This window comes from Rattus norvegicus, chromosome 12 (genome assembly GCF_021556685.1).
Source record: "Rattus norvegicus strain SHRSP/BbbUtx chromosome 12, alternate assembly SHRSP_T2T, whole genome shotgun sequence".
Taxonomy (NCBI): Eukaryota; Metazoa; Chordata; class Mammalia; order Rodentia; family Muridae; genus Rattus; species Rattus norvegicus.
Window position 1 is genome coordinate 11,352,203 of NC_141545.1, and position 23,419 is coordinate 11,375,621.

The 23,419-nt window shown below is 45.4% G+C and overlaps 1 protein-coding gene and 1 pseudogene across 3 annotated transcripts in view; both read right to left on the reverse strand.

Annotated features, from left to right (window-relative positions):
* Fry (FRY microtubule binding protein) overlaps window positions 1-23,419 on the reverse strand; it is a 394,540-nt gene that overhangs the window by 308,034 nt on the left and 63,087 nt on the right. The gene's annotated exons all lie outside the window — the stretch shown is intronic.
* Window positions 22,303-23,112, reverse strand: LOC148002161 (translationally-controlled tumor protein-like; annotated as a pseudogene). Its single transcript, XR_015634558.1, has one exon. The product of XR_015634558.1 is annotated as a translationally-controlled tumor protein-like (transcript).

Below are 23,419 nucleotides of genomic sequence, written 5' to 3' on the forward strand. Positions count from 1 at the left end.
ATCACCGCGAGGCTACATGTGAACGTACACATAACACCAAACGTACAGATAGAACCAAAGAGTCTAAAGAAAGGTTATTGTATTTCCTGTGCACTAGGCAGGGCTGCATATGCAGAGATATAATTTGCCTTCGTCTTGAAGATGAGGATGGTTGGAACACAGGCATTTGATCGGCATTATGCTCAGTTCTTAACCCTAGCCATGTCCCGTACTAAGCCTGAGACATGCACAGTCATCTCACCAATTCCTCCCAGTGACTTGTTTTATAAATGAGCATCCAGAGACGGGGTCTAACGTCCCAGGGCTACAGGGAGAAATGTCTTCATAGCAACCACGCTCTCACACCACATGACTAGATAGACGTCCCTGACATCTCATAGGAACTGAACGTCTTCTACAGTTTCTTGGGCCGCTCCTTGCTTCACAGTGGATTCTCAGGCTGCACCTGCACATCTGAGGCCGGAGCGCTCAGCTACCTCAGCTGCTCCCTCTGACAGGCTCTCAAAGGCGTGGGAGCCAAGTGGAAAGAGCCAAGGTAGAATTCAGACTTTTACTGGTGTTTGTTGGGAAGTATTTTCCACAATAGCGTGTTCTGTGAAAAAGCCTTTCACATTAAAAATGTATTTTAAAGTAAAATTAGATTGTTCCCAAGACTGAAATTATTAGACACAAAAATAATTGAAGAAAAATTAACTGCCGGGCTGGAGAGATGGCTCAGTGGTTAAGAGCACTGACTGCTCTTCCAGAGGTCCTGAGTTCAAATCCCAGCAACCACATGGTGGCTCACAACCATCTGTGATGAGATCTGATGCCCTCTTCTGGTATCTGAAGACAGCTACAGTGTATTTAAATATAATAAGTAAATAAATCTTTTCAAAAAAAAAAAAAAAAGAAAGAAAGAAAGAAAAAGAAAAATTAACTGCCAAGAGATGGCTCGGCAAAGGCAAAGTGGAGAGCTGGCTACATAGTTAAGAGCCCTTGTGGAGGGCCCAGCACCCCCATGGCAGCTCACGACTCCTGTTCCAAAGGTTCTGATGCCTTCTTCTGAACTCCATGGGCACTAGAAATGCACACGGTGCACATACGGGCACGCAGGCAAAACATGCATACGCATAAAATAAAATACATAAGTTTAATAAAGGAAAAAGCAGGCATGTTTTGGGGAGGGGGCATGGGGAAGGTTGGAGGGAGGAGAGGAAGGGGAAATGATGTAAATTTCGTGCATATATAAAAGTTAAAAATGAATTTAGCAAAAAAAGAAATGATTGACCCGCCATCAAAAGGGCTATCCCATTCCTGAGGTATCTTCGATGTCTTGATTCCCTAAGCATTAAAGGATTCAAGAGAGAGAGAGATGTAGGGACTCATGATGTACCACATATAATTTCCTTTTGCTCAAGTCATCTCCCCTCGAAGGGAAAACAGACAGACAGGGATCTCACTCAATCAACTCATTTTCTTAAGGGGAAAGGGGCAACATCTTGAATTTGCTATCATTAAATTTTTTAGGGCATAGTGAGCAAAAAATATTTTTATTTCTTTAAAATTGAAACTGAATCACACATACACACACACACATACACACACACACACACACACACACAGATATCTATCCTTTCGAAATATTTAATGAATGGCAGTCAGCCAAAGAAATTTTAGTGTGATTTATTTAAACAAGAATCACCCCCAGTTCTGATACTAAGGCTGCCTTTTCTCTTTATACCAAGAGGCAAAAATGAAATTTCACATATATATATATATATATATATATATATATATATATATATATATATATATATATGCTTTTATTTTCTAGTGGTGGAGACAGAACCTAGCGCCTTGTGCTTGCCAGGCAAGCTGTTTACCAGTGTGCACAAATTAAACCCTTTCTTTCTTTCTTTCTTTCTTTCTTTCTTTCTTTCTTTCTTTCTCTGTATTTATTTTCTCAGGCAGCTAACAGAATGAGGACGTTAGGCTCTGGGTTGAAGGAAACCCAAAGTAATTATAAGATCACTAATTGTGATCATAAGTAATTATAGATAAATAATTATAAATACATCATCAGATATTTTTATTATAATGACCATTGTATCTTAAGCATCTCCGTAACTCGAGAAATCTAATAAACTGATCTTTTTTGTGTGGTCCTAATTCCAATCTATAAAGACGCAGTGTGCCTTATATTAAATGACTCGGCCACTCCAATGAAGAGTCTACTCTTCCCAGCTTTGCACCTCTTAGACACTTCCTCAGCTCGCTGCCATGAATTCCTGGTGAGCTCTGGCAGCTTTGAAATAGCATTCCTGACTCACTTTGCTCAGTGTGAGAAAGCTGCAACTACTGAACTACTATTATACTTCACAATGGTAACCTCCTTCCCCACAACCCGCTTCTAGAACGATCTGCCGCAGACCCTATAGGCCTTTCCCAATTTGTTTCTGAATCTTGCTAGCCTGGCGCTAACTCACATCTGCAAATATTTATTTTATTTTTTAAGTCTTTTTTTAAAAAAAAAGATGTATTGGGTTCGGTCCCCAGCTCCGAAAAAAAAAAAAAAGAACTAAAAAAAGATGTATTTATTTAATGTATATGAGTACACTATAGCTGTCTTCAGACACACCAGAAGAGGGCATCAGATCCCATTACAGATGGCTGTGAGCCACCATGTGGTTGCTGGGAATTGAACTCAGGACCTGTGGAAGAGCAGTCAGTGCTCTTAATCACTAAGCCATCTCTCCAGCCCATTTATTTTTCAAATATTCCTTGTTCTTTAGTACTTCACTAAATATTTTTAAACAGAGGACAACAAATATCAGAATGAAAATCACCTAGTCACATGACTCCTCTGATTTCTCTCTCCCAGAGCATCACCGACCACCTTTAGGGACCGGCACAAAGTATTATCTGTTTGTGGTTATGGCAGAGGATGTCTTCCCTCAGATCCTAAAAGTGTAATGATGATGGGGCTGGAGAGATGGCTCAGTGGTTCAAAGCGCTTGCTGCTCTTGCAGAGGACCTGGGTTTGGCTCCCAGTACCGTGTCAGGAAACCCAGAACCACCTGCAACTCCAGTTTTAAGGGATCTGATGCCTCTGGCCTCCACGGGTCCCTAATGTGCACATAACTCCATTCCCACATACACATAATTAAAATGAATGTGTTCAGTAGATAGCTTGAGGCTCTCATAGCAATCAACCAAGATGACTAGCTTAATGGTAAAATTCTCTTCTCTTTTGGGCTGCTTTTACTCTACCATCTGTCCATTACTATTTCAGTTCCCAAATTCTTCAGGGACTCCTAAAAGTCTGTTTTCCAGGGCAATAGACACAATTGCATCACGGAATGTGTGCTTAGCATGTGCGAGGCTCTGGGTTCCATCCCAGTATCGCAACAACAAAAAAATCTATCTTATTTGTTTTCCCTCTCAGGCACGCCTACTCGATAAGCACCTTAAGCGTCTGGTGTCCAAGCCGTTTACTACCAAGAATAAGCTCTGACACAGGGGAGAGGCAGGAGTTACTGAGGCTTGAGGCCGCCAGCCTAGCTCTAGGTTCTGTTGGAATCGCAGTCTCAAAGGAGCAGGGCGGAGAGAGACGGAGCAGGATACACGATGTCTTCCTCTGGCCTCTGAATCCATACATGACTGTGCACTCCTGCACACACATGTGCATACACCACAGGCTCGCACACAAAAATGATCTGCGCTTGCAGCCGCACAGAACACGCACGAATAGCATGTTGCTCTTGCCTTCCCTTCCTAAACACAGCGCTACTCCTCACGCAGCATTCGTGCGGCGTGGGGCAGCACAGATCAGCCGGAGATGGCTTAAAGCCTACGGGACGGTGTACCTAGGCTAATCTAAGTACTATGCTGCTTCCTATAAGGGACCTGAGCATCTTTGAATTTGGGAGCTGATTTCCTGAGGGACAACAATGTGGTAGGTAATCCCACAAACACCGCGGAGCCCTTCATTAAGAAAAATTTAGACATTGGAAAATGAAGTATCGAGTGATTCCAAAGAACAGAGGGCTGGCAGAAAAATAACCACGTGACTCTATGGGTGCTATACATACAATATAATAAATATGTACAATATATTTATATATAACACATAATTAAATATATATCAAACACTATGTCTTATAAAAATATATTAAACCCTTTATGTCAAAATAAAGTTACACATGTATTAAACTTCATTTAATGTCTAAATGTGTGCTCATCGTGTGTATGAGTGACCACAGAAGCCAAAAGAGGGTGCCGGGTCCCCTGAAGCTGCTGTTATAGGTGGATGTGAGCCACCCATATGGGTGCTGGGAACCCGACTGGGGTCCTCTGGAGGAGCAGCCGGTGCTCCTAATCACGAAGGCACCTCTCCAGCCCCTGAAATATGTGTTTTAAATGGCAGCATAATTTAGACATATAGAAAATAGCCTTTTGGGGCTGGGGATTTAGCACAGTGGTAGAGCGCTTACCTAGGAAGCGCAAGGCCCTGGGTTCGGTCCCCAGCTCCGAAAAAAAGAACCAAAAAAAAAAAAAAAAAAAAAAAGAAAATAGCCTTTTGTTGTTTTGTTTTTCAATACTGGGTTTCTTCGTATAGACTTGTCTGTCCTGAAATTCCCTCTGTAAATCAGGCTGGCCTCCAACTCACAGAGACCTGCCCGCCTCTGCTTCTGCCTCTGCCCCTGCCCCCTGCCCCCTGTACCCTGCCTCCCACCTCCCCAGTGCTGGGATTAAAGGCATGTGCCACCGTTACTCAGGTCAAAAATAGCTACCTTTTAAAAACATTCCATTTTAAGAAGCTGGCTCTGGCCTCTTAAAACAGGTTGGTAATTCACAACAAAATGCAAAAAGATTTTAAACATATTTAAAAAGTTTTGTTTCCAGTCAGTGATCCTTCTTTTGAACCTTATCCATTTATCTGAACAGCTAAAGGTTTACAAAACTGAGAAGCAGAGGTTTATAACACCAGAACTTTTTTTTTTTGGTTCTTTTTTTCGGAGCTGGGACCGAACCCAGGGCCTTGAACCCAGGGCCTTGCGCTTCCTAGGCAAGCGCTCTACTACTGAGCTAAATCCCCAACCCCAACACCAGAACTTTTATAAATGGCCCCGGAACCCGTTCTTACCGGACTGCAAGCCAACGTAGTTGCTCTAGCGGTTCATTTCTTCCTCGTTCAGTTATGGAAGTCTCAGCGAAATGCCAGAAACTGGCTGGCCCATTCTCCAGCTCCGGTAAGACCTACCAGGACACTTTTGGGGGCTTGTGGAGACTCCTTTAAAAATCAGGCACACAAGGCTGGAGAGATGGCTCAGTGGTTAGGAGCACTGACTGCTCTTCCAGAGGTCTTGAGTTCAAATCCCAGCAACCACATGGTGGCTCACAACCATCTGTAATGAGATCTGATGCCCTCTTCTGGTGTGTCTGAAGACAGCAACAGTGTACTCACAAACATAAAATAAATAAATTAAAAAAAAAATCATACACACCATAAACGAACCTTACTTAGCCCTGATTCTCTCAGATGAACCCAGCCAGGAAAAGACCACTTATTTCTCTACTGAGTAGATAGAACCGAGATTTGCACTCCAAACCGAACTAAAGATTTTGAGGGTTTTTTTTTGTTTGTTTGTTTGTTTTTTTGTTGTTGTTTTGTTGTTGTTGTTATTTGGGGGTTTTTTGGTTTGTAAACATTTTAGTCCTGGGGAAGGTGGTTTCCAAAACTAGGTCAGAGAGTGACTACTGTCACTGAGCTGGCTGGAGCGTTAGTGCCCTGTCATCATAGTTAGTGTCCCTGAGGATTTCAACTTTCGCCTGTGTGCCCATGGAAGCTGAACCTAAGCCCTCCCTGACTGTCCACATCTCTGCATTCTAGTGCGTTCTACCCGTTCCAGGTTGAAGGTCAGCAAGTTCTTAAAGGCCACGTCCAGACTGCAGTGCCTGAGTTTCTAGCTTTCTGACCTGACTGAAATGCACCACTTTTTGCCAAGTGGCAAAACAAAACAAAACAAAAACAAAAATAAAAAAAACAAATAAAACAAACAAACAAAAAAAAAAAAAACAAACAAACTGAGGGCTTTCACCAAATGAGGCCATATTTACCTCTTAAACATCTTTTGGCTGGTGCCCTCCACCCTTTCTGGAGCTACTTGTGACTCCCCATAGCTCAGGCCTCTTTGACTGGAGCTCCTCACACATTCTGTCTTTGACATGGCTTCTTGATCTGCCATACTTTGTTAAACCCACCCCTGCGAGCTTCCTTCCTCCTTACACACACATCTCAACATTGAGTGGGCCACCTCTGCTGTGCTAGCCAGGCCAGAGGGTCAAAGGTCGAAACAAACACCACATGAATCTTCACAGGACACGGCCATAGTGTTACTAAAGCTCTGAATGAACCCATGCATTCATGGGTTGACCCAAACTTCAACACCTTCCTTGTCACGAGGACCCTTTCCTTTAGGGACTCTGCATTCCTTTAGGGATGTCTTTCACAGTACCCCCATTTGAGTCAATTTTCTGTACATTTAAATCATTCTTATTCAGACTTAAAAAAAAAATCTAGGGGTTGGGGATTTAGCTCAGTGGTAGGGCGCTTGCCTAGGAAGCACAAGGCCCTGGGTTCGGTCCCCAGCTCCGAAAAAAAAAAAAAAATCTAAACTTCTGTGTTCTGGCCCTGGATGGACACAAGATCATTGTTTCCTGAGCCCGAGTCATTAAGGGTCTGGTGTCTTGCTTTTATGGTCCAGAGCTTACCTTGTTTCTTCCACCAATGCCTTGCTTTCTACAGCAACATAAATGATGGTTGGAATGTTTAAATGAGAGGTGTCACTCGTACATAAAACAGATAATAACAGCATGGACGTACACAAGTGCTAGGTGGCTGTGTCTGGCAACTTAAATGGTACCTTTCTCATGACTGTATACGTCTTATCTGATTGGACGTTGGTGTTCCCAATCAAGGCACCCAAGGAAGGACCCTCCCCAGTCTGATGGCAGGACCTGTATGGAAAACACGCAGACGCTGCCCAGCTGAAGGTGATTCGTGAAAGGGACCCTGCCTGACCCTGTATCAGAAATCATTAATAATGACAGGCAGACCTAGTCTTCCTTTGATGGCAAAGTCTTAAAAAAACTACCGTTTCCCACCATTTACACTCGTGTTTCCAATCACTTCTAAACCCTCTCTTTGCTTCTGTCTCCTCTCTTCCTGGTCCCTAATCACTGCACATAGACGATTCCCTTGGTCCCCGCCTCTGTTCAACTAGGCGAAAGAACACGAGAAATTTCAGTAGGTGTCCTTGTAGAATGGGTCATTTCTTCTTTCTTGCCAAGTGAGGAAAAAAAAGCAGCATCACGTTGGGCAGCGGCAGCACAAACCTTTAATCCCAGCGCCCAGGAGGCAGAGGCAAGCGGATCTCTGAGTTCGAGGCCAGTCAGAGTGACACAGAGAAACCCTGCCTTGCAAAAAACAAAGAAACAAACAAACAAGAACCCCCAAAACGCCATCATTTTGGGGCTGGGGATTTAGCTCAGTGGTAGAGCGCTTGCCTAGCAAGCACAAGGCCCTGGGTTTGGTCCCCAGCTCCGGAAAAAAAAAAAAAAAAAAAACCTCCATCATTTTACTTTTGCCCAGAATTAAATTCCACATTAGATTCTCAACACACCATGTATTGTACAAGACGGTGGTGTGTTCCAAGATGGTGGTGTGTCATGTTTCTCTGCCCATTCCAGAATCCTAGCCTCCTGCAACTAGACCAAAACTGTCAACCCTCCTACCAAGGAGAGCAGTAAGAAATATTCAATTTCAGTTCTCTCAGCACCCTTATCTCAGGGAAGTGTACCTATCCATCTGTTCTTTTTCCATTTTCTAGACAGAAATAGAAATCATATCCTAGAAGGCAGTTGAGGTGTACACCAAACCAGTATTTTCTACTCTCGTAAAATACAAGCGTAAATGCATATTATAAATTTACAACAGCCGAGATAAGAACCCGCAGTAACTCTAGAAGCAAAGCCATTGGTGGTTCTTGTTCCCGAGTCACGACACTTCTACCCCCACTAATATCGTGTTGTAGTTGGATCACAGTGTAAAGGGTGTTACTTTCATGGTAGCTAGCCCGAAAACATCCACAGTTAAGATAATTTAGCCTTCTTCTCATTCATCCTCTGATTTTCTTACTTCTTTTTTTCTTTTTTTTTTTTCGGAGCTGGGGACCGAACCCAGGGCCTTGCGCTTGCTAGGCAAGCGCTCTACCACTGAGCTAAATCCCCAACCCTCTGATTTTCAAAGAAACACACATTTCGGCTTTATCTCTTTTTTCTTTTCTTTTTTTTTTTTTCCGGAGCTGGGGACCGAACCCAGGGCCTTGCGATTCCTAGGCAAGCGCTCTACCACTGAGCTAAATCCCCAACCCCACATTTCGACTTTAAATCAGACTATTTGGAAAGCACAAGGAAGTAAGGAAAAAGAAGAGGAAATCTCACAGCCTCACCAAGCAAGGCGAGCACTGGGATCTTGGCCTGGTGTTCTGTTAACCCATCCAAGTCCAACCCCAGGGCCTGTCCTCAGCCCAGGGAGGTGATGCATCCCTGCGAGGCATCGCACATGGTTGGGCGGAGCTAATGGGGGAGTCAGCGCCCGAGAGAGATCAGTAAGAGAGGCTGTGAAGGCATAAAAAATACGAAAAGGGAGAGACCTAGCTCAGGGGTAGGGTGCTACCTGGTAAGCCTGACCCCACCCAACACCACAAAACGAATAAAATTTTAATATAAATTAAGTTATATATTAATTATTCTGACTTAGGGGAAGGAAGAGGAGGAGGAGGAGGAGGAGGCAAATAGACAGTGTGAGGCACTAAGCCATTTGGAGCAGATGTCTTTCCCACAAAGGCACAATGGATCCCGAGGCCTGTGAATCGTGACTGTGAAGGAACGAGGCCCTCACATCTGTCTCAGGTTTACCTCACCACCCCTTCTTACTAACCGTCTCTCCACAATCCTTTAGTTCAGGGGTTCTCGACCTCCCTAATGCTGTGACCGTTTAATTCAGCCCCTTGTGCTGTGGTGACCCCGAATCATCAACTTACTTTGTTGCTACTCCATAACTGTAATTTTGCTACTGTTACGAATCATACACATCTGATGTGCCACGCCCTAGAGGGATCGAGGCCCACAGGCTGGGGAGCTGATGCCTTAGCTGCAAATCCAATCAACTGCAACCAGCATCATTTCCCCAGGAGCCACTTGAGCGTTGCCCAGGAACCAGTAGTTGGCCTTAAGGTGTGCCTTAAATTCTTGCATTCTGCTATCTGGGTCCTCCAGTCCCTATGGGTCACCTAATGCATAACCAAACATCCTTGCACATGGTAAGGTAGACATTGGGAAATAACCTCCCACAACTTGGCCTGGCTCAGGAGCTCCATACCACCTAAAGAACTGGCTGTGTAATTCGCACTGGTGGATGGAGAGATTATTTTTTTTTCCCTGGGCCCTGTATCCATTGCTGCAAAAAGGCAAATGAAGTCAAGATACAATGCCAGTTTTTTCTAGAAATCGTCCTCAAAGCAGGCAGATGCCTGAAAATCAACACGGTTCTCATTAAGCCGGTAATCGCTGCGCTCTACGCAAACCTGTATTTTTCTTGTTGTTGAACAAGTTTGTCCACAAAGGATCAACTCTTGCACCACCTCTAGGAAATGTTATCCTATTAGGAAGGCCAGTTTTTTTCCACCGATGAGTGCTGTAACTTCACTGTAGCCTTTGTAAGGACGCTGAGGTCGATGCATAATTTCCTAAACACTGTCTCGTGGTTCCCCATTTTTACACAGAAATTCTTCTCAAAGTACCTGGCCTCGGATTTTTTTTTTTTTCTCTTCTTTTTTCTTTTTTTTCGGAGCTGGGGACCGAACCCAGGGCCTTGCACTTGCTAGGCAAGCACTCTACCACTGAGATAAATCCCCAACCCCCTGGCCTCGGATTTTTATATATTTTTGTCGGGCTTTTATTTACTGTTAGAGTCAACTGGCTTTTCTAAATCGAGAGAGAATTCTTCACAAGGTTATGGTAGTGGGACAATTTAGAAATTCTTAAAAACTGAAGAAGTTTGGACTAGAGAGATGGCTCAGTGGTTAAGAACACTGGCTGCTCTTCCAGAGGTCCTGAGTTCAAATCCCAGCAACCACATGGTGGCTCACAACCATCTATAAGGGGATCTGAGTTCAATTCCTAGCACACTGTAACTCCATCTCTAAAAGATCCGATGCATTGCTCTGTTCTGCCCTCTGCAGATACCCGCACTCACATACAAGTATCTACACAGATACTCACACATACACCCACACAGAAACGCACAAACATACCCACACAGGCACCCACACATACTCACGTATGCTCACACACATATCTACTCACATCCACATAATTAAAAATAAATCTTTAGGGGTTGGGGATTTAGCTCAGTGGTAGAGCGCTTGCCTAGCAAGCGCAAGGCCCCGGGTTCGGTCCCCAGCTCCGAAAAATAAAATAAAATAAAATAAAATAAATCTTTATCAATATATATATATTTTTGGTTCCTTTTTTCAGAGCTGGGGACCGAACCCAGGGCCTTGCGCTTCCTAGGCAAGCGCTCTACCACTGAGCTAAATCCCCAACCCCTTTTATCAATATTTTAAAAGAGAATCAAATTGAGTTTTCCTAATGCATTTTTTTATAAAGGAAAGTGAAACACCGTATTTGTCACATACACACGGTATACTCTTCAGGAACTGGAGATAAAGCTCCTTGATACAGCATTGACGACCTGTCTGAGGCTCTAGCTTTACTTCTTAGCAATGCACTAAGAAAATACATGAGTTAACTAAGTAATTTAGAGCCATAGTTGCCAAGAACTTTAACTGAGTCACAGAAATACTTAAACTCTGGCAATTCCAGGGGAAGCAAATAAGAAATACAGTTCACTAAATCACTTTAGAGGCTCTCTGGGTTATCTGTGGTCATAGGTGTATGTCAGGCATTTTTTTTAAAAGATTTTTTTTTCGGAGCTGGGGACCGAACCCAGGGCTCTACCACTCAGCTAAATCCCCAACCCCTTTAAAAATATTTTATTGCTCTCTTACCACCTCTTATTCTTTGCTCTTCTCTGTTTTTGCCCCCTTCCCCCTTCCCACATGCCCATGGCCGGCCGCCTTTCCTTTCTTCTTCTACTCTTGTCTCATTAAACTTCTCCATGTGGAAAAAAAATATTTTATTTATTTACTTTATGTATGTAAGTACACTGTAGCTGTCTTCAGACACACCAGAGGAGGGCATCAATCCCATTACAGATGGTCTTGAGCCACCATGTGGTTGCTGGGAATTGAACTCAGGACCTCTGGAAGAGCAGTCAGTGCTCTTAACCACTGAGCCATCTCTCCAGCCCATCAGGCATGTGTAATACAAAAGTCCCTGGCTTGTTTGGAAGGCAATATACCCCATCATATAGAGAGAGGCACAGTAAGCTTCTTTTCGCTAGAAAATGTCTATGACTTAACTTTCTTAAAACTTAAAAATTAACCTTAGTGATGCGTACATTTAAAAGAAAGAGGAGGTTACAATTTCATGCTTAAGCAGAGGCAAACAAACAAGGCAGGGCAAACACACTAGACACATGTCATTTAGAACTTAGTATGGTTTAGATATATGTTGCTTCCTGCAGGTTAATGTCATTTTATTCTATACCAGAACATACAAGGGGGCTCTGGTTACTCATGAACTGGTTCTCTTCTTTCCCCCAAACACAGACCAGTCACTTAAGTCTTCTCTCGCTATCTTGTCATTGTCAAAAGCCTTCTTTGGGCAGGAGAGATGGCGCAGTGTGAAAGAACACTGGCTTCTCTTGGAGAGGGCCCGGGTTCACTCCCGTGCAGCTCACAGCCATCTGTAACTCCAGTTTCAGAGAATCTAATGCCCTCTTGTGGCCTCGATGAGTACTGCACACATGTTATCACGCATCCATGCAGGCAAAGTACCCGCACGCATTAAAAAAAAAAAATCTGAGGGGTTGGGGATTTAGCTCAGTGGTAGAGTGCTTGCCTAGCAAGCGCAAGGCCCTGGGTTCGGTCCCCAGCTCCGAAAAAAAAAATCTGGACGTGGACCCGAGGCTATTGTTTTCTCTCTTTAAAGAGCGAATGTCTTATGGTATTGGTTTGTTATTTTTGTCTATGTTGTCTGCAATCACCCTCCGCTCTGAAACATGGTTTTACTCTGCAGCTAGGGCTGAGCTGGACTCATTATTTGGGCCCACACTGGCCTCAAACTCATAGCAACCCTCCTGCCTCAGCCTCTCAGCACTGGGATTATGAGTCTCCATGTTTGGGGGTGCGGGGCACAGGCATATGCATGTAGTACCTCCAGAGGCCAGAAGAGGGCATCAGATCCCCTGGATCTAGAGTCAGAGGTGGTTGTGAGCTGCCCAACCTGAGTGCTGGGAACTGAGTGCAGGGCCCCTGGAAGATCTGTCAGTGCTGTTAAGCCCTGTTCCATGTTTCTGGCCCCCAAAATACATCTCCTGATGATGATTTTCATACACTATTTCATACTGCTCATTCATAAGTCAGCACACACACACACACACACACACAGACACACACACAGATGCACACACAGAGATGAACACACACACACAACAGCTATATATCCATTTTTTGTCTGTATTTATGCAACTTTGGACTTTAAAAATAGGTATTATTAATTAATGCCTAAAATGTTAATTGACAAATTATATTATCATTCTCAAATTTTGAAAAGACATAATTTTCAAGTCCACACAGTGCCTACCTTGGCTGGTGCCTGCAGCTACCCAGCAGAGAAGCTAGGCACTCCTGACCTCCATGTTTAACCAGTCCACACTGGAATCTTCATGACCTCTGAATTGCTGGCATTTTCTTGGTCACCTGTGCTTGTTATTTGGGAACTCGCCTATCATCCCTTCCTACCCCCATGCCATATATCCACAGACATATCGCAGCAATTACCACTCTTAGAATTCGTCTTCCCACCACGAGGCTCCTTTAACCTCTGCCTAGATCCGTCAATGCCTTCCGCACCAGTCTGCCTCTCAGGCATGTCCTCTACGTAGTATCAAATGGCAATTTCCAAAAGGCCACACTAGGAGACCATTCTGTGCTTGTAGGGTTTAATGGCTCCCCACAGCCTGCCGCAGGGCCGGCTTCATCCCTCACCTCACCTCTCAGTCAACTGGACTGCAGGTGTTGACCCTCCTGAGTTCCTCCCAGTCTGGGTGGCTCTGAGGGTCAACCTGACTTCCCACCCCACCCCTTCCTGGAGTCCAGCTCACCCCTTCACTCCCAGCCCCCTGCTTTGTTAGGCCCCAGCACCACACTTCCCAGCTCCTATGAAGAAGCATTCCTGGCTGCGGGCGGCTGGCTCCTCTATGGCCCCGCCCCACTCCATAGGGCTATGTGTTGTGAATCTGTTTTCCTCAGATCACCTTATAATCCTCTGCTTACCACTATCCCTGGCTGGGATGCCACCCATTTCTTACTGGTTCCTGTGTCCCCAGAGCCTGGCTTAGCTCTTGGCATTTGGTGAGTGCTTCAGTGATGTATTTGCTGGAGGCATATCCTCCTGACTGGTGCGTGCTCAGGGAATAAAGGTGGACACACGAGAACAGTGTTGTCAGAATTCTGGAAAATTCTAGAAACAGGCTTAGACTTTTAGGAGTTGTCTTCATACACTTAAGCAAACATGAGTACCTAGCTAGTACTTCATCAGGAGACCAGGCGTTTTTTTCCTCTTAAAAAAGGAGGAGGAAGATGAAGAGGAGGAGAAAGAGGAAGATGAGGAGGAGGAAGATGAGGAGGAGGAGGAAGAGGAAGGTGAGGAGGAAGAGGAAGAGGAGGAGGAGGAAGAGGAAGGTGAGGAGGAAGAGGAAGATGAGGAGGAGGAAGAGGAAGGTGAGGAGGAAGAGGAAGATGATGAGGAGGAAGAGGAGTTGGAGGAGGAGGAGGAGGAGGAAGAGGAAAATGAGGAGGGGGAGGAGAAGGAGGAGGAGGAGGAGGGGGAGGAGAGTTCAAGACCAGTTGAAATATGTAGGTCAAAGGCTGGCAAGCAACAGGACGCCGGGACACATCGCTCTAACCTCATGAGGTTGATTTTCTTGATTCACAAAAGGCTCAAAGGTGAATTCCAACAACAGCTTTGGACATGTTTCAAACCGAGTTCAAAATGCTCCCCCCACCCCCACCCCCACCCCAGCTTTACTTCAGAGGACAAATAAAAGAGGAAAAACAACAGGAAGTGGAGTCAGTGCTGTTTGGTTTAACAGACCTTTCTAGGCTCTGGTGGCAATAGCTTCAGACAAGGACAGGAGCTCAGAGAAAGGGAACAGCAGGAGGGAGGGACAGCAGGTGGCATGTGATGGCTGCTGCCATGCTTTGGTGACTGCCACAGTGAGAACTGGCTCCCCTGTGACCTCCACAGCCCTTCCTGAACCCTGACTGGCACAGGAGTCTGGAGCTTGTATTTAGAGGAGCAGTTCTCACCCTATGGGTACTAATCCCATTGGGAGTCGAGCAACCTTTTCACAGGGGTCAACTAAGACCATCAGAAAACATATCTACACCGTGATTCATAAAGAGTAGCAAAATCACAGTTATGAAATAGCAATGAGAATAATTTTGTGGTTGAGAGTCACTGGAACGTGAGCAGGAACTGTATTAAAGGGTGGCAGCATTAGGAAGGTTAAGAACCACTGTTGAAGAATTAGGAGGAGCAGGCTATCCCCACAAAGGGCTGACAGTGCTGCCATTTCATCCTCCTGTGCTGGGGTTCTTTTGTGTCCCAGTCAAGGTGGGGAAGTAGGGTCAAGGAAAGAGGCAGTGTTCCCAACCTTGGGGCGTTCGCGGCGTTATGAATGAAGGAGCACACGCCGTAAGACCAGACTAATTGCCTGGTTACATAAACATCAGTGGAGGAGAAGCTTCAGTAAGAAAGGAGTGGGGAGAGAGATCAAATGGTCAGAGAGAATGGCACACCTGGATAAAACTGAGAAGTATAACCTTGGCCAAGATGTCCGAGGCTTGGCCCTGAATGCCACCAGTGTAGCAGATCCAGTCCACTGCTCACCAGGTTAAAGGGATATAGCTTTGTCACCCTGTCTATAGAGTGCTGGGCAGTACACATCTCAGAGGCTAAGACTACCACAGACAACTGTGGGCAACTCATGCTTATGTTTATGCTATAAAACTTAAAATTTAAAAACCACAAAACTAATCAAGCTGTAAGAAGTACCGAGGTTTCAAGAGGAAAACAGTACAATTTCCTTTTAAAACACTTCCTGGGGGTTGGGGATTTAGCTCAGTGGTAAAGCGCTTGCCTAGGAAGTGCAAGGCCCTGGGTTCGGTCCCCAGCTCCAGAAAAAAAAAAAAAAAAAAAAAAAAAAAAAAAAAAAAAAAGAAAAAAAAACCACTTCCTGGGTATAGATTTGCTTCTGCTACAAAGTTTTCTCTTTGCTTTGCTACCTGAGTGAGACATCTTGCTAACAATGTTGCCCTGTCCCCTTAAACAATGCTCTTGACGCTCTAAAACAGCCAGGGGAGATGGACTTCTCAGCCCAAAGGCAAGAATCTCACAGTAGGTCAGTTGCAGGCCTCAGAGTTGGACGAAATGAGATAGCCTCACCAAATCCAGCCTGGGGCTTTGATAACAAAGCCATTTCATATTTCCTCTTCTTTCCAACTTGATACAGGTGAAAGGGAAGAACCGCAGAACAGATGTTCATAAATGCAGGGTGGGGCGGAAGGAACTTTATTTGCTTTATTTGCCCTCTTCGAAAACACTTAGGCAACCCTGATAAAAATTAAAAATTGCCAACTTATACGCAGCAATGTAGAGTCTCCCAGGAGACCAGTGATAACAGACACACAAAGCAAAGGCCAGCCCAGTGTCTCGGACTTTAAAGACTCTGCCGCTCAGTGGGAGGCTGCATCAGACCGCAGGCTGGCACTTGAAAATCTAGGGAACTTGAAGTTGGAAAGTTAGGGTGGTGCTATGTGACAGGGAGCGAGCACTTTAACCTCTCCAGGAGTCTGTCTTCATCCTTAAAGGGGAAGTGATAGCATCTATACACAGGAAGTGGCGGCAGTCGGGGCTGGGGGGGCTGAGAGCTGGGGATGGGATGGGGGGGGTGGAGTGCGGGGAGCTGATGGGGGTGGGGGTGGTAAATAAAAGGATTCTGATGAAAGTCCCTAGATCCAGGGCTTGTCACAGAAGCACTGCAATTCAACTGTAGAGAATTTTCCAGGTAACCCTAGGAGATAAAACGAAAACAAACATCAGAACAAGAGGGAAGGAAGGAAAGAAGGAAGAGGAGAGAGAGGAGAGGAGAGAAAGAATGAACCGCCAAAAAAGAATCCTGAAAACTAGTTGACCTCTGACCTCCTCGTGAACACTGTGGTCTGCCAGCTGAGAGCCTAGATAAGACAGGACATAGGAGGAGAATAAAACAGTCTTCACTTAACATAAAGGAGGAAGAGAATAATAATAATAATAATAATAATAATAATAATAATAATAAAATAAAAACAGTCCTGCCTTAACACAAAGGGGGGGGTCTAATAGAGTTTCTCTGCACTCCAGGCTTTTCTTTTGTGATGTGGAAAGTGTGTGTGTGTGTGTGTGTATACACACACATTTTGTGTATACTTATGGATATACTCATATGCATATGTATAGGCACATATACATATTTAGCTATATGACCCCTTTTATGTTTATGTATAGACATATACTCGCCCATCTTTGTATAATTCCAAGATTCAAGGGGTCGCTGACTTCCATAAATACATATATATAGATATATATCTATATATATCTATCTATATATATATATATATATACTGTAGCTATCGTCAGACACACCAGAAGAGGGCATCAGATCTCATCACAGATGGTTGAGAGCCACCATGTGGTTGCTGGGATTTGAACCCATGACCTCTGCAAGAGCAGTCAGTGCTCTTAACCACTGAGCCATCTCTCCAGCCCGCCCCCCGCCCCATAAATACCTAATACAGCTGTCTTCACCCTGTGGATTGCAAGCCCGTTGAGGGGTGGAATGACCCTTTCACAGGGGTTGCTGCCTAAGACCATCAGAAAACACAGCGTTTACACTATGATTCATGACAGTAGCAAAATTACAGTTATAAAGTAACCGTGAAAATAATTTTATGGTTGGAGAGGGGAGGGTCCCCACAGCATGAGGAACTGTATTAAAGGTTGGGAAGGGGGGTTGGGGATTTAGCTCAGTGGTACAGCGCTTACCTAGGAAGCGCAAGGCCCTGGGTTCGGTTCCCAGCTCCGAAAAAAAAAAGAACCAAAAAAAAAAAAAAAAAGGTTGGGAAGGATGGGAACTGTTGGTATTCTAAGCTCCGCCCCACAGTTACCTGGCAACAGCCAGGTATGCTCCGCCCCATAGTTGCCTGGCAACAGCCAGCTGTGCCTGACTATAAAGGGGGCTGTTTGACCCCCTTATCTTTCTTACTTCTCTCTTGCTCTCTCTTTTGTTCTTCCCTTCTCTGCTCTCTTCCCCTCTGTCCCTGTCCCTTCTCTCCCCACTCCCTTCCCCTAACGTGCCCATGGCCAGCCTCCTTTACTTATCCCTCCTTTTACTCTTCTTCTCTCGTTAAACCTCTCCACGTGGAACCATGTTGGCTTGGTGTGCTCTGTCTGGACGCGGGCCGAGATTTCTTCCTTAACAGGAACCACTACTCTAATGTCAAAGGAAAGACTAAATGGAGAGAGGATTTTGCTACTTGTTTCTTTTCTTTTTAATTAAAACTATGTCTCTAGGGCTGGAGAGATGGCTCAGTGGTTAAGAGCACTGACTGCTCTTGCAGAGGTCCTAAGTTCAAATCCCAGCAACCACATGGTGGCTCACAACCATCTGTAATGAGATCTGATGCCTTCTTCTGCTGTGTCTGAAGAGAGTGACAGTGTACTTATATAATAAATAAATAAGTCTTTAGGGGAAAAAAAAGAAGAAAAAGAAACTTAAAAAAAATTATGTGTCTGAGCGGTTTGCCTGCCTGGATATACGTGCACCATGTGGATGCAGGGCCTGCAGAGGCCAGAAGAGGGCAGTGGATCTCTTAGGATCGGAGGTATACATGGTTGTGAGGGGCCACGTGGTGCTGAGAATTGAATTCCGTCCTCCACCAATGCTCCTCACAGCTGAGCCATCTCTCCAACAACCTCATCCCCACAGATCTCTTTTTAATAGCAATAAATAAAATAGTATATCTTTAGTTATCAAAGGATTTGAAAATTGGGGGGGGGGGGGATATGGTCTCTCTGTGTAGTTCTGACTGTCCTGGAACTCACTCAGCATACTCTGGTATTAAAACTGGCTAGGAGATTTTATATATATATATATATATGTGTGTGTGTGTGTGTGTGTGTGTGTGTGTGTGTGTGTGTGTGTGTGTGTGTGTGTGTATGCAGATACAACCAAACTAAAATGAATAGCTCCCAAACAGACAAGTATGTAAAATTCACAAAACCGCTGGCTGCCATTACATGGCCCTAACTGCAACCACTGGCTGCTTAGTCTCTTATGCTTAGGCATTTCTAGGGCAAAGAATGACTTGGCAAATACTTCTTTGCACTATCTGCTTCGAAGTTCCTTTCTGCACCCCTTCTAAGAGATGTGGTAATGACCCAGAAGCACCACGGGTCTGCTCTGGTTTTGGAAAGAAGTCAGGTCAGCCAGCCACAATCAATGGGCCAGAGCTTTGCATATGCAAAGTCTGGGGATTCCTAGACTCACCTGCCACTCAAGTTCCCACGTGTGCATAAATCAGTGGGTATGTGATGTGTGAAAGATGCAGAGGCTTGGGGTTGGGGATTTAGCTCAGTGGTAGAGCGCTTGCCTAGCAAGCACAAGGCCCTGGGTTTGGTCCCCAGCTCGGGGGGGGGGGGGGGGGGGGAGATGCAGAGGCTTTCGAATCTAGCCTGAATGGGGTGGGGGGCTCAAGTAAATGAGGGACTTGCTAATGGAAGTGTTTGCAAATTTCTACCTTCATGGTGGCATGGGTAATTCAGGAGGCCGGGGATCTCCGCCCATGTAGTGCATACGTATCTCATGCTTTAAGAAGAGTATGGGGGGGGGGGTTGGGGATTTAGCTCAGTGGTAGAGCGCTTGCCTAGCAAGCACAAGGCCCTGGGTTTGGTCCCCAGCTCGGGGGGGGGGGGGGGGGGAGAGATGCAGAGGCTTTCGAATCTAGCCTGAATGGGGTGGGGGGCTCAAGTAAATGAGGGACTTGCTAATGGAAGTGTTTGCAAATTTCTACCTTCATGGTGGCATGGGTAATTCAGGAGGCCGGGGATCTCCGCCCATGTAGTGCATACGTATCTCATGCTTTAAGAAGAGTATGGGGGGGGGGGGGTTGGGGATTTAGCTCAGTGGTAGAGCGCTTGCCTAGCAAGCGCAAGGCCCTGGGTTCGGTCCCCAGCTCCGAAAAAAAGAAAAAGAAGAAAAAAAAAAAAAAAAGAAGAGTATACGGAATCCCCAGGCTGAGTAAGCAAACATCATTTTCAAACCCTTATGCTAAGTCCAGTGAGGATGCCAATCCTGACCCTCCGAGGTTCTCGTAAAACTGAGAAGGGGCTGCAACATGGATGAAGGTGGCCCAAGGCTCACGCTGGGTCACTTCATAGTCACCACCTTCCCCCGTGGGCCCTGCTTGTCTTGGGCTTGAGGTTTTCTTAGCACCGAGGAGGTGCAGGTTCCAGGCCACCCCACACCCGGCATCATTCTGGATTCCTAGGATCTTCTGCAGTCCACCAATGGGAATGCTCCTTGGTTTGTTCAGCCGGGGGGCATCCCTGAACCACCAGGTCTCACTTACGTTCTGTTTCCTGCACAAGGCTGTGTGATCTGTACTAAGAACGGAATTCGACATTACCCTAGCGAGCGATTTTCCTATGGTTGGCTCAGTTGAAAGAGGTGGACATTTGCCTTCTCTCTCTGTTTAATAAGCGTGTGCATGTAGGTTATGTCTAACACCTGTAGACTTCACTATGGAAAACCAAATGCCTCTGTACCACAGCTGATCACCAGCCATTTTTTCTCTTCATCTGTGACACTGATAACAGGCACCAGGCACACGAATGCACTCCACACTCGTTATTCTGTTTGGTCTTTGTTTCTATGCCTGCATTAAAAAAGAAAATTAGGCTAGATTTCGGACACAGTTGATAGAACTGGAGACATGGCAAAGCAGCCATGAGCACTGGATATATATATATATATATATATATATATATATATATATATATATATATATATATATTTTTTTTTTTTTTGCAAAGGGCCAGGGTTCAGTTCCCAGCACCTACGTGGCAGCTCACCACACCCTCTATAACTCAAATTCTGGGGGCAGGGGGTGGAGCCTGACACCCTGTTCTAGATTCCTCAGGCTCTGCACACACATGGAGCACATACATGCATGAAGGTGAAATACACACACACACACACACACACACACACACACACACACGATAAAAATAAATAAGATTTTTAAAACCTCAGTGTGGTATCTGAGAGGGTAATATTCCCCATCTTTGAACGTGCTCTATGTAATTTTATTTATTTATTTATTTATTTATTTATTTATTTATTTATTTATTTTATATATATAAGTACACTGTAGCTGTCCTCAGACACACCAGAAGAGGGCATCAGATCCCATTACAGATGGTTGTGAACCACCATGTGGTTGCTGGGATTTGAACTCAGGACCTCTGGAAGAGCAGTCGGTGCTCTTAACCACTGAGCCATCTCTCCACCCCCTCTATGTAATTTTTTAATTGACGTTTTGTCCTGTGGTTTTGGTGCCTTTTGTAAGAATTTTAGGAGCAGCTTACAGAAGTCTTTACTCTCACATCAGCACTGGCTTGAGCTTTATCGAGCTTTATCACTGCAGTAAAACCTGACTGTGGTCTTCAACCTCCCATCCAAGAATCCAGACCCAGCCTTCTTCTGTGAGCTCCTCGGTTCATGTTTCCAGCAAGACTTTCCTGTTCCCCACAGACCCAGGCTATTTCTGAGATCGACTCCTAGATACTTTTCACCTTTGTTATTTGTGGGTGGTATCTTTGTGTTTCCCATTAGCAAACACTGTTTAGCTGTTAGGAGGCTTGGATGCTTGTGTTGACCCCGGGTGTGGCAGCCACAGTGCACAGCACCCCAGGCCTCTCATATTTTAGTTTCTTTGGGCGCATGAACAGGGTGTCTGACGAGATCCATCCCAGCTGATCCTTCAGATTCTCCATGGCCGCACTCGGGGTGCCTCCGCTGAGACCTGGGAGCGGGGCTCCCAGAAGGGAAGGGCACGGATCGACTTAAGGTGGTCCTATTGCACCATGATAAGATGGGATGCTTTTGGCTCTGTTTTCAGACAGAAAGGGAAAGTGACAAAATGCTTTTCCTGACATCTTAAGGAATGCTGTCTCCATCCCACCAGGGCAGCAGCAGCAAGTGGGCATCACCCATGAAGTTCACCTCCACAGCACCTAGCCGTGGGGAGCTCCCTACCGGCAGCTCAGGTCCCTCTATAGCGCACTTCCCCGTACCTCTGTGCCCTCTCATCCCGTGGACAGCCTCCTGCCTTCCCATCCCCTGCCCCTGCCGAGCCTTACTGTACAGTGATCTTCTATTACAAAAATCCGATTTTATCTCTGCTGCGCTTGAAACACTCTGTCACCTCCCACTGAAATGGAAATAAAGCCATCGGCTTTCCATGGCTTGTCTGGCTCTGGAACCAATTCTTGCCTCAGCCCTGATATTGCCTCCCACTGGAAAGAGCCCAGGCAAAACCACTCTACACGCGTCACACGGTGAATATTGTTGTCATTGTTGTTCTGAGGCAAGACACTGCTATTTAGCTCATGCTGGCCTCAAACGCATGATCCTCCTGCCTCAGCTGCTGCTGCTGCTGCTGCTGCTTCCTCTTCTTCCTCCTCTTCCTCTTCCTCCTCCTCTTCTTCTTCCTCTTCTTCCTCTTCCTCCTCCTCTTCCTCTTCCTCCTCTTCCTCTTCTACTTCTTCCTCCTCCTCCTCTTCTTCTTCCTCCTCCTCTTCTTCCTCCTCCTCTTCCTCTTCTTCCTCTTCTACTTCTTCCTCTTCCTCTTCTTCTACTTCTTCCTCCTCCTCCTCTTCTTCTTCCTCTTCCTCTTCCTCCTCCTCTTCTTCTTCCTCCTCCTCTTCTTCTTCCTCCTCTTCCTCTTCCTCTTCTTCTACTTCTTCTTCCTCTTCCTCTTCTTTTTCTTCTTCTTCTATTTTTTTTAATTTAAAGGCACTTTATTTTTAGACAACCCACACAACATGCTTTTTTTCTTAAAAACCAAAACCAAAACCAATGCCTCCACTCCAAGTAAGTCGCAGTGAAAGCAAAAGCCCAAGATGGATCAGTGCCATTTGTCCTGAGTCCTGCTGTTGTTTGCATGGTAAGTGGCAGCCAATCATGGCGACAATTATGGTGACAGGTAATAGATCCAACTTGTTAACGTTTTTTTCCATCTCTAAGCCATCCTTAAAGAAAATCATGAATGAAGTCACGCTATCTTCACGGCAGTCCAGGAGAGCAACCTGGAGTTCACCTGGATTCATGTTTTCACCAACAAACAACTGGCGGTTATTGCAATTAGCAAGGACGTGCTTAATTCGCTCCACAGCTCCAGTCGTGAAAGGCTTTCCTCTTTCTGTTTCTGTTCTTCGAGTTTGCCTCTGAGTGATTTCACGCAGTCTTTGGTGTACTCTGTAGGCCTCTTCTGTGACGCTGGCTTCTTGTAACTGATGGTTCATGACATCGTCAACACCAGTGACTTTTGGAACCTTCGCCCTCTGGACCTTCAGCGGAAGCATTTCCCCCAGTGAGCGAATCATCGACGGCACCCTCTGCTCTACTGGCCATCTTGCCCTCCACCTCCAGGCACGGCCCGTCCGAGATCTCCTGGATCTTGTAGATGTCAGAGAACAGCTCGTCATGACTGAGGAGGTCCCGGTTGATGATATTGGTGATGGCTGGGGGCAGCGGCGCTAGCCTGACGGAGCAGAGCTAGCGCTTTGCAGCCGGGAGCAGCGCTTGGGTGGAGGGAGGAGCAGGCGAAAAAGCCTGCCTCAGCTTCTTAAGTACTGGAGTTACAAGTATGTGCCACCATACCTGGCCATACCTGAATTTTATCACACAATCCATATTAATTCTTCCCTTCTACCCCAAAATGGTGATCTGTCTCCCTCGTCGTTCCTTTACCTTGCAGCTACACAGAATGTCTGGATGATGAAAGAAATGAGACCTTTTTTTTTTTTAAATTTATTTTATTGTATATGAGTACACTGTAGCTGCCTTCAGACACACCAGAAG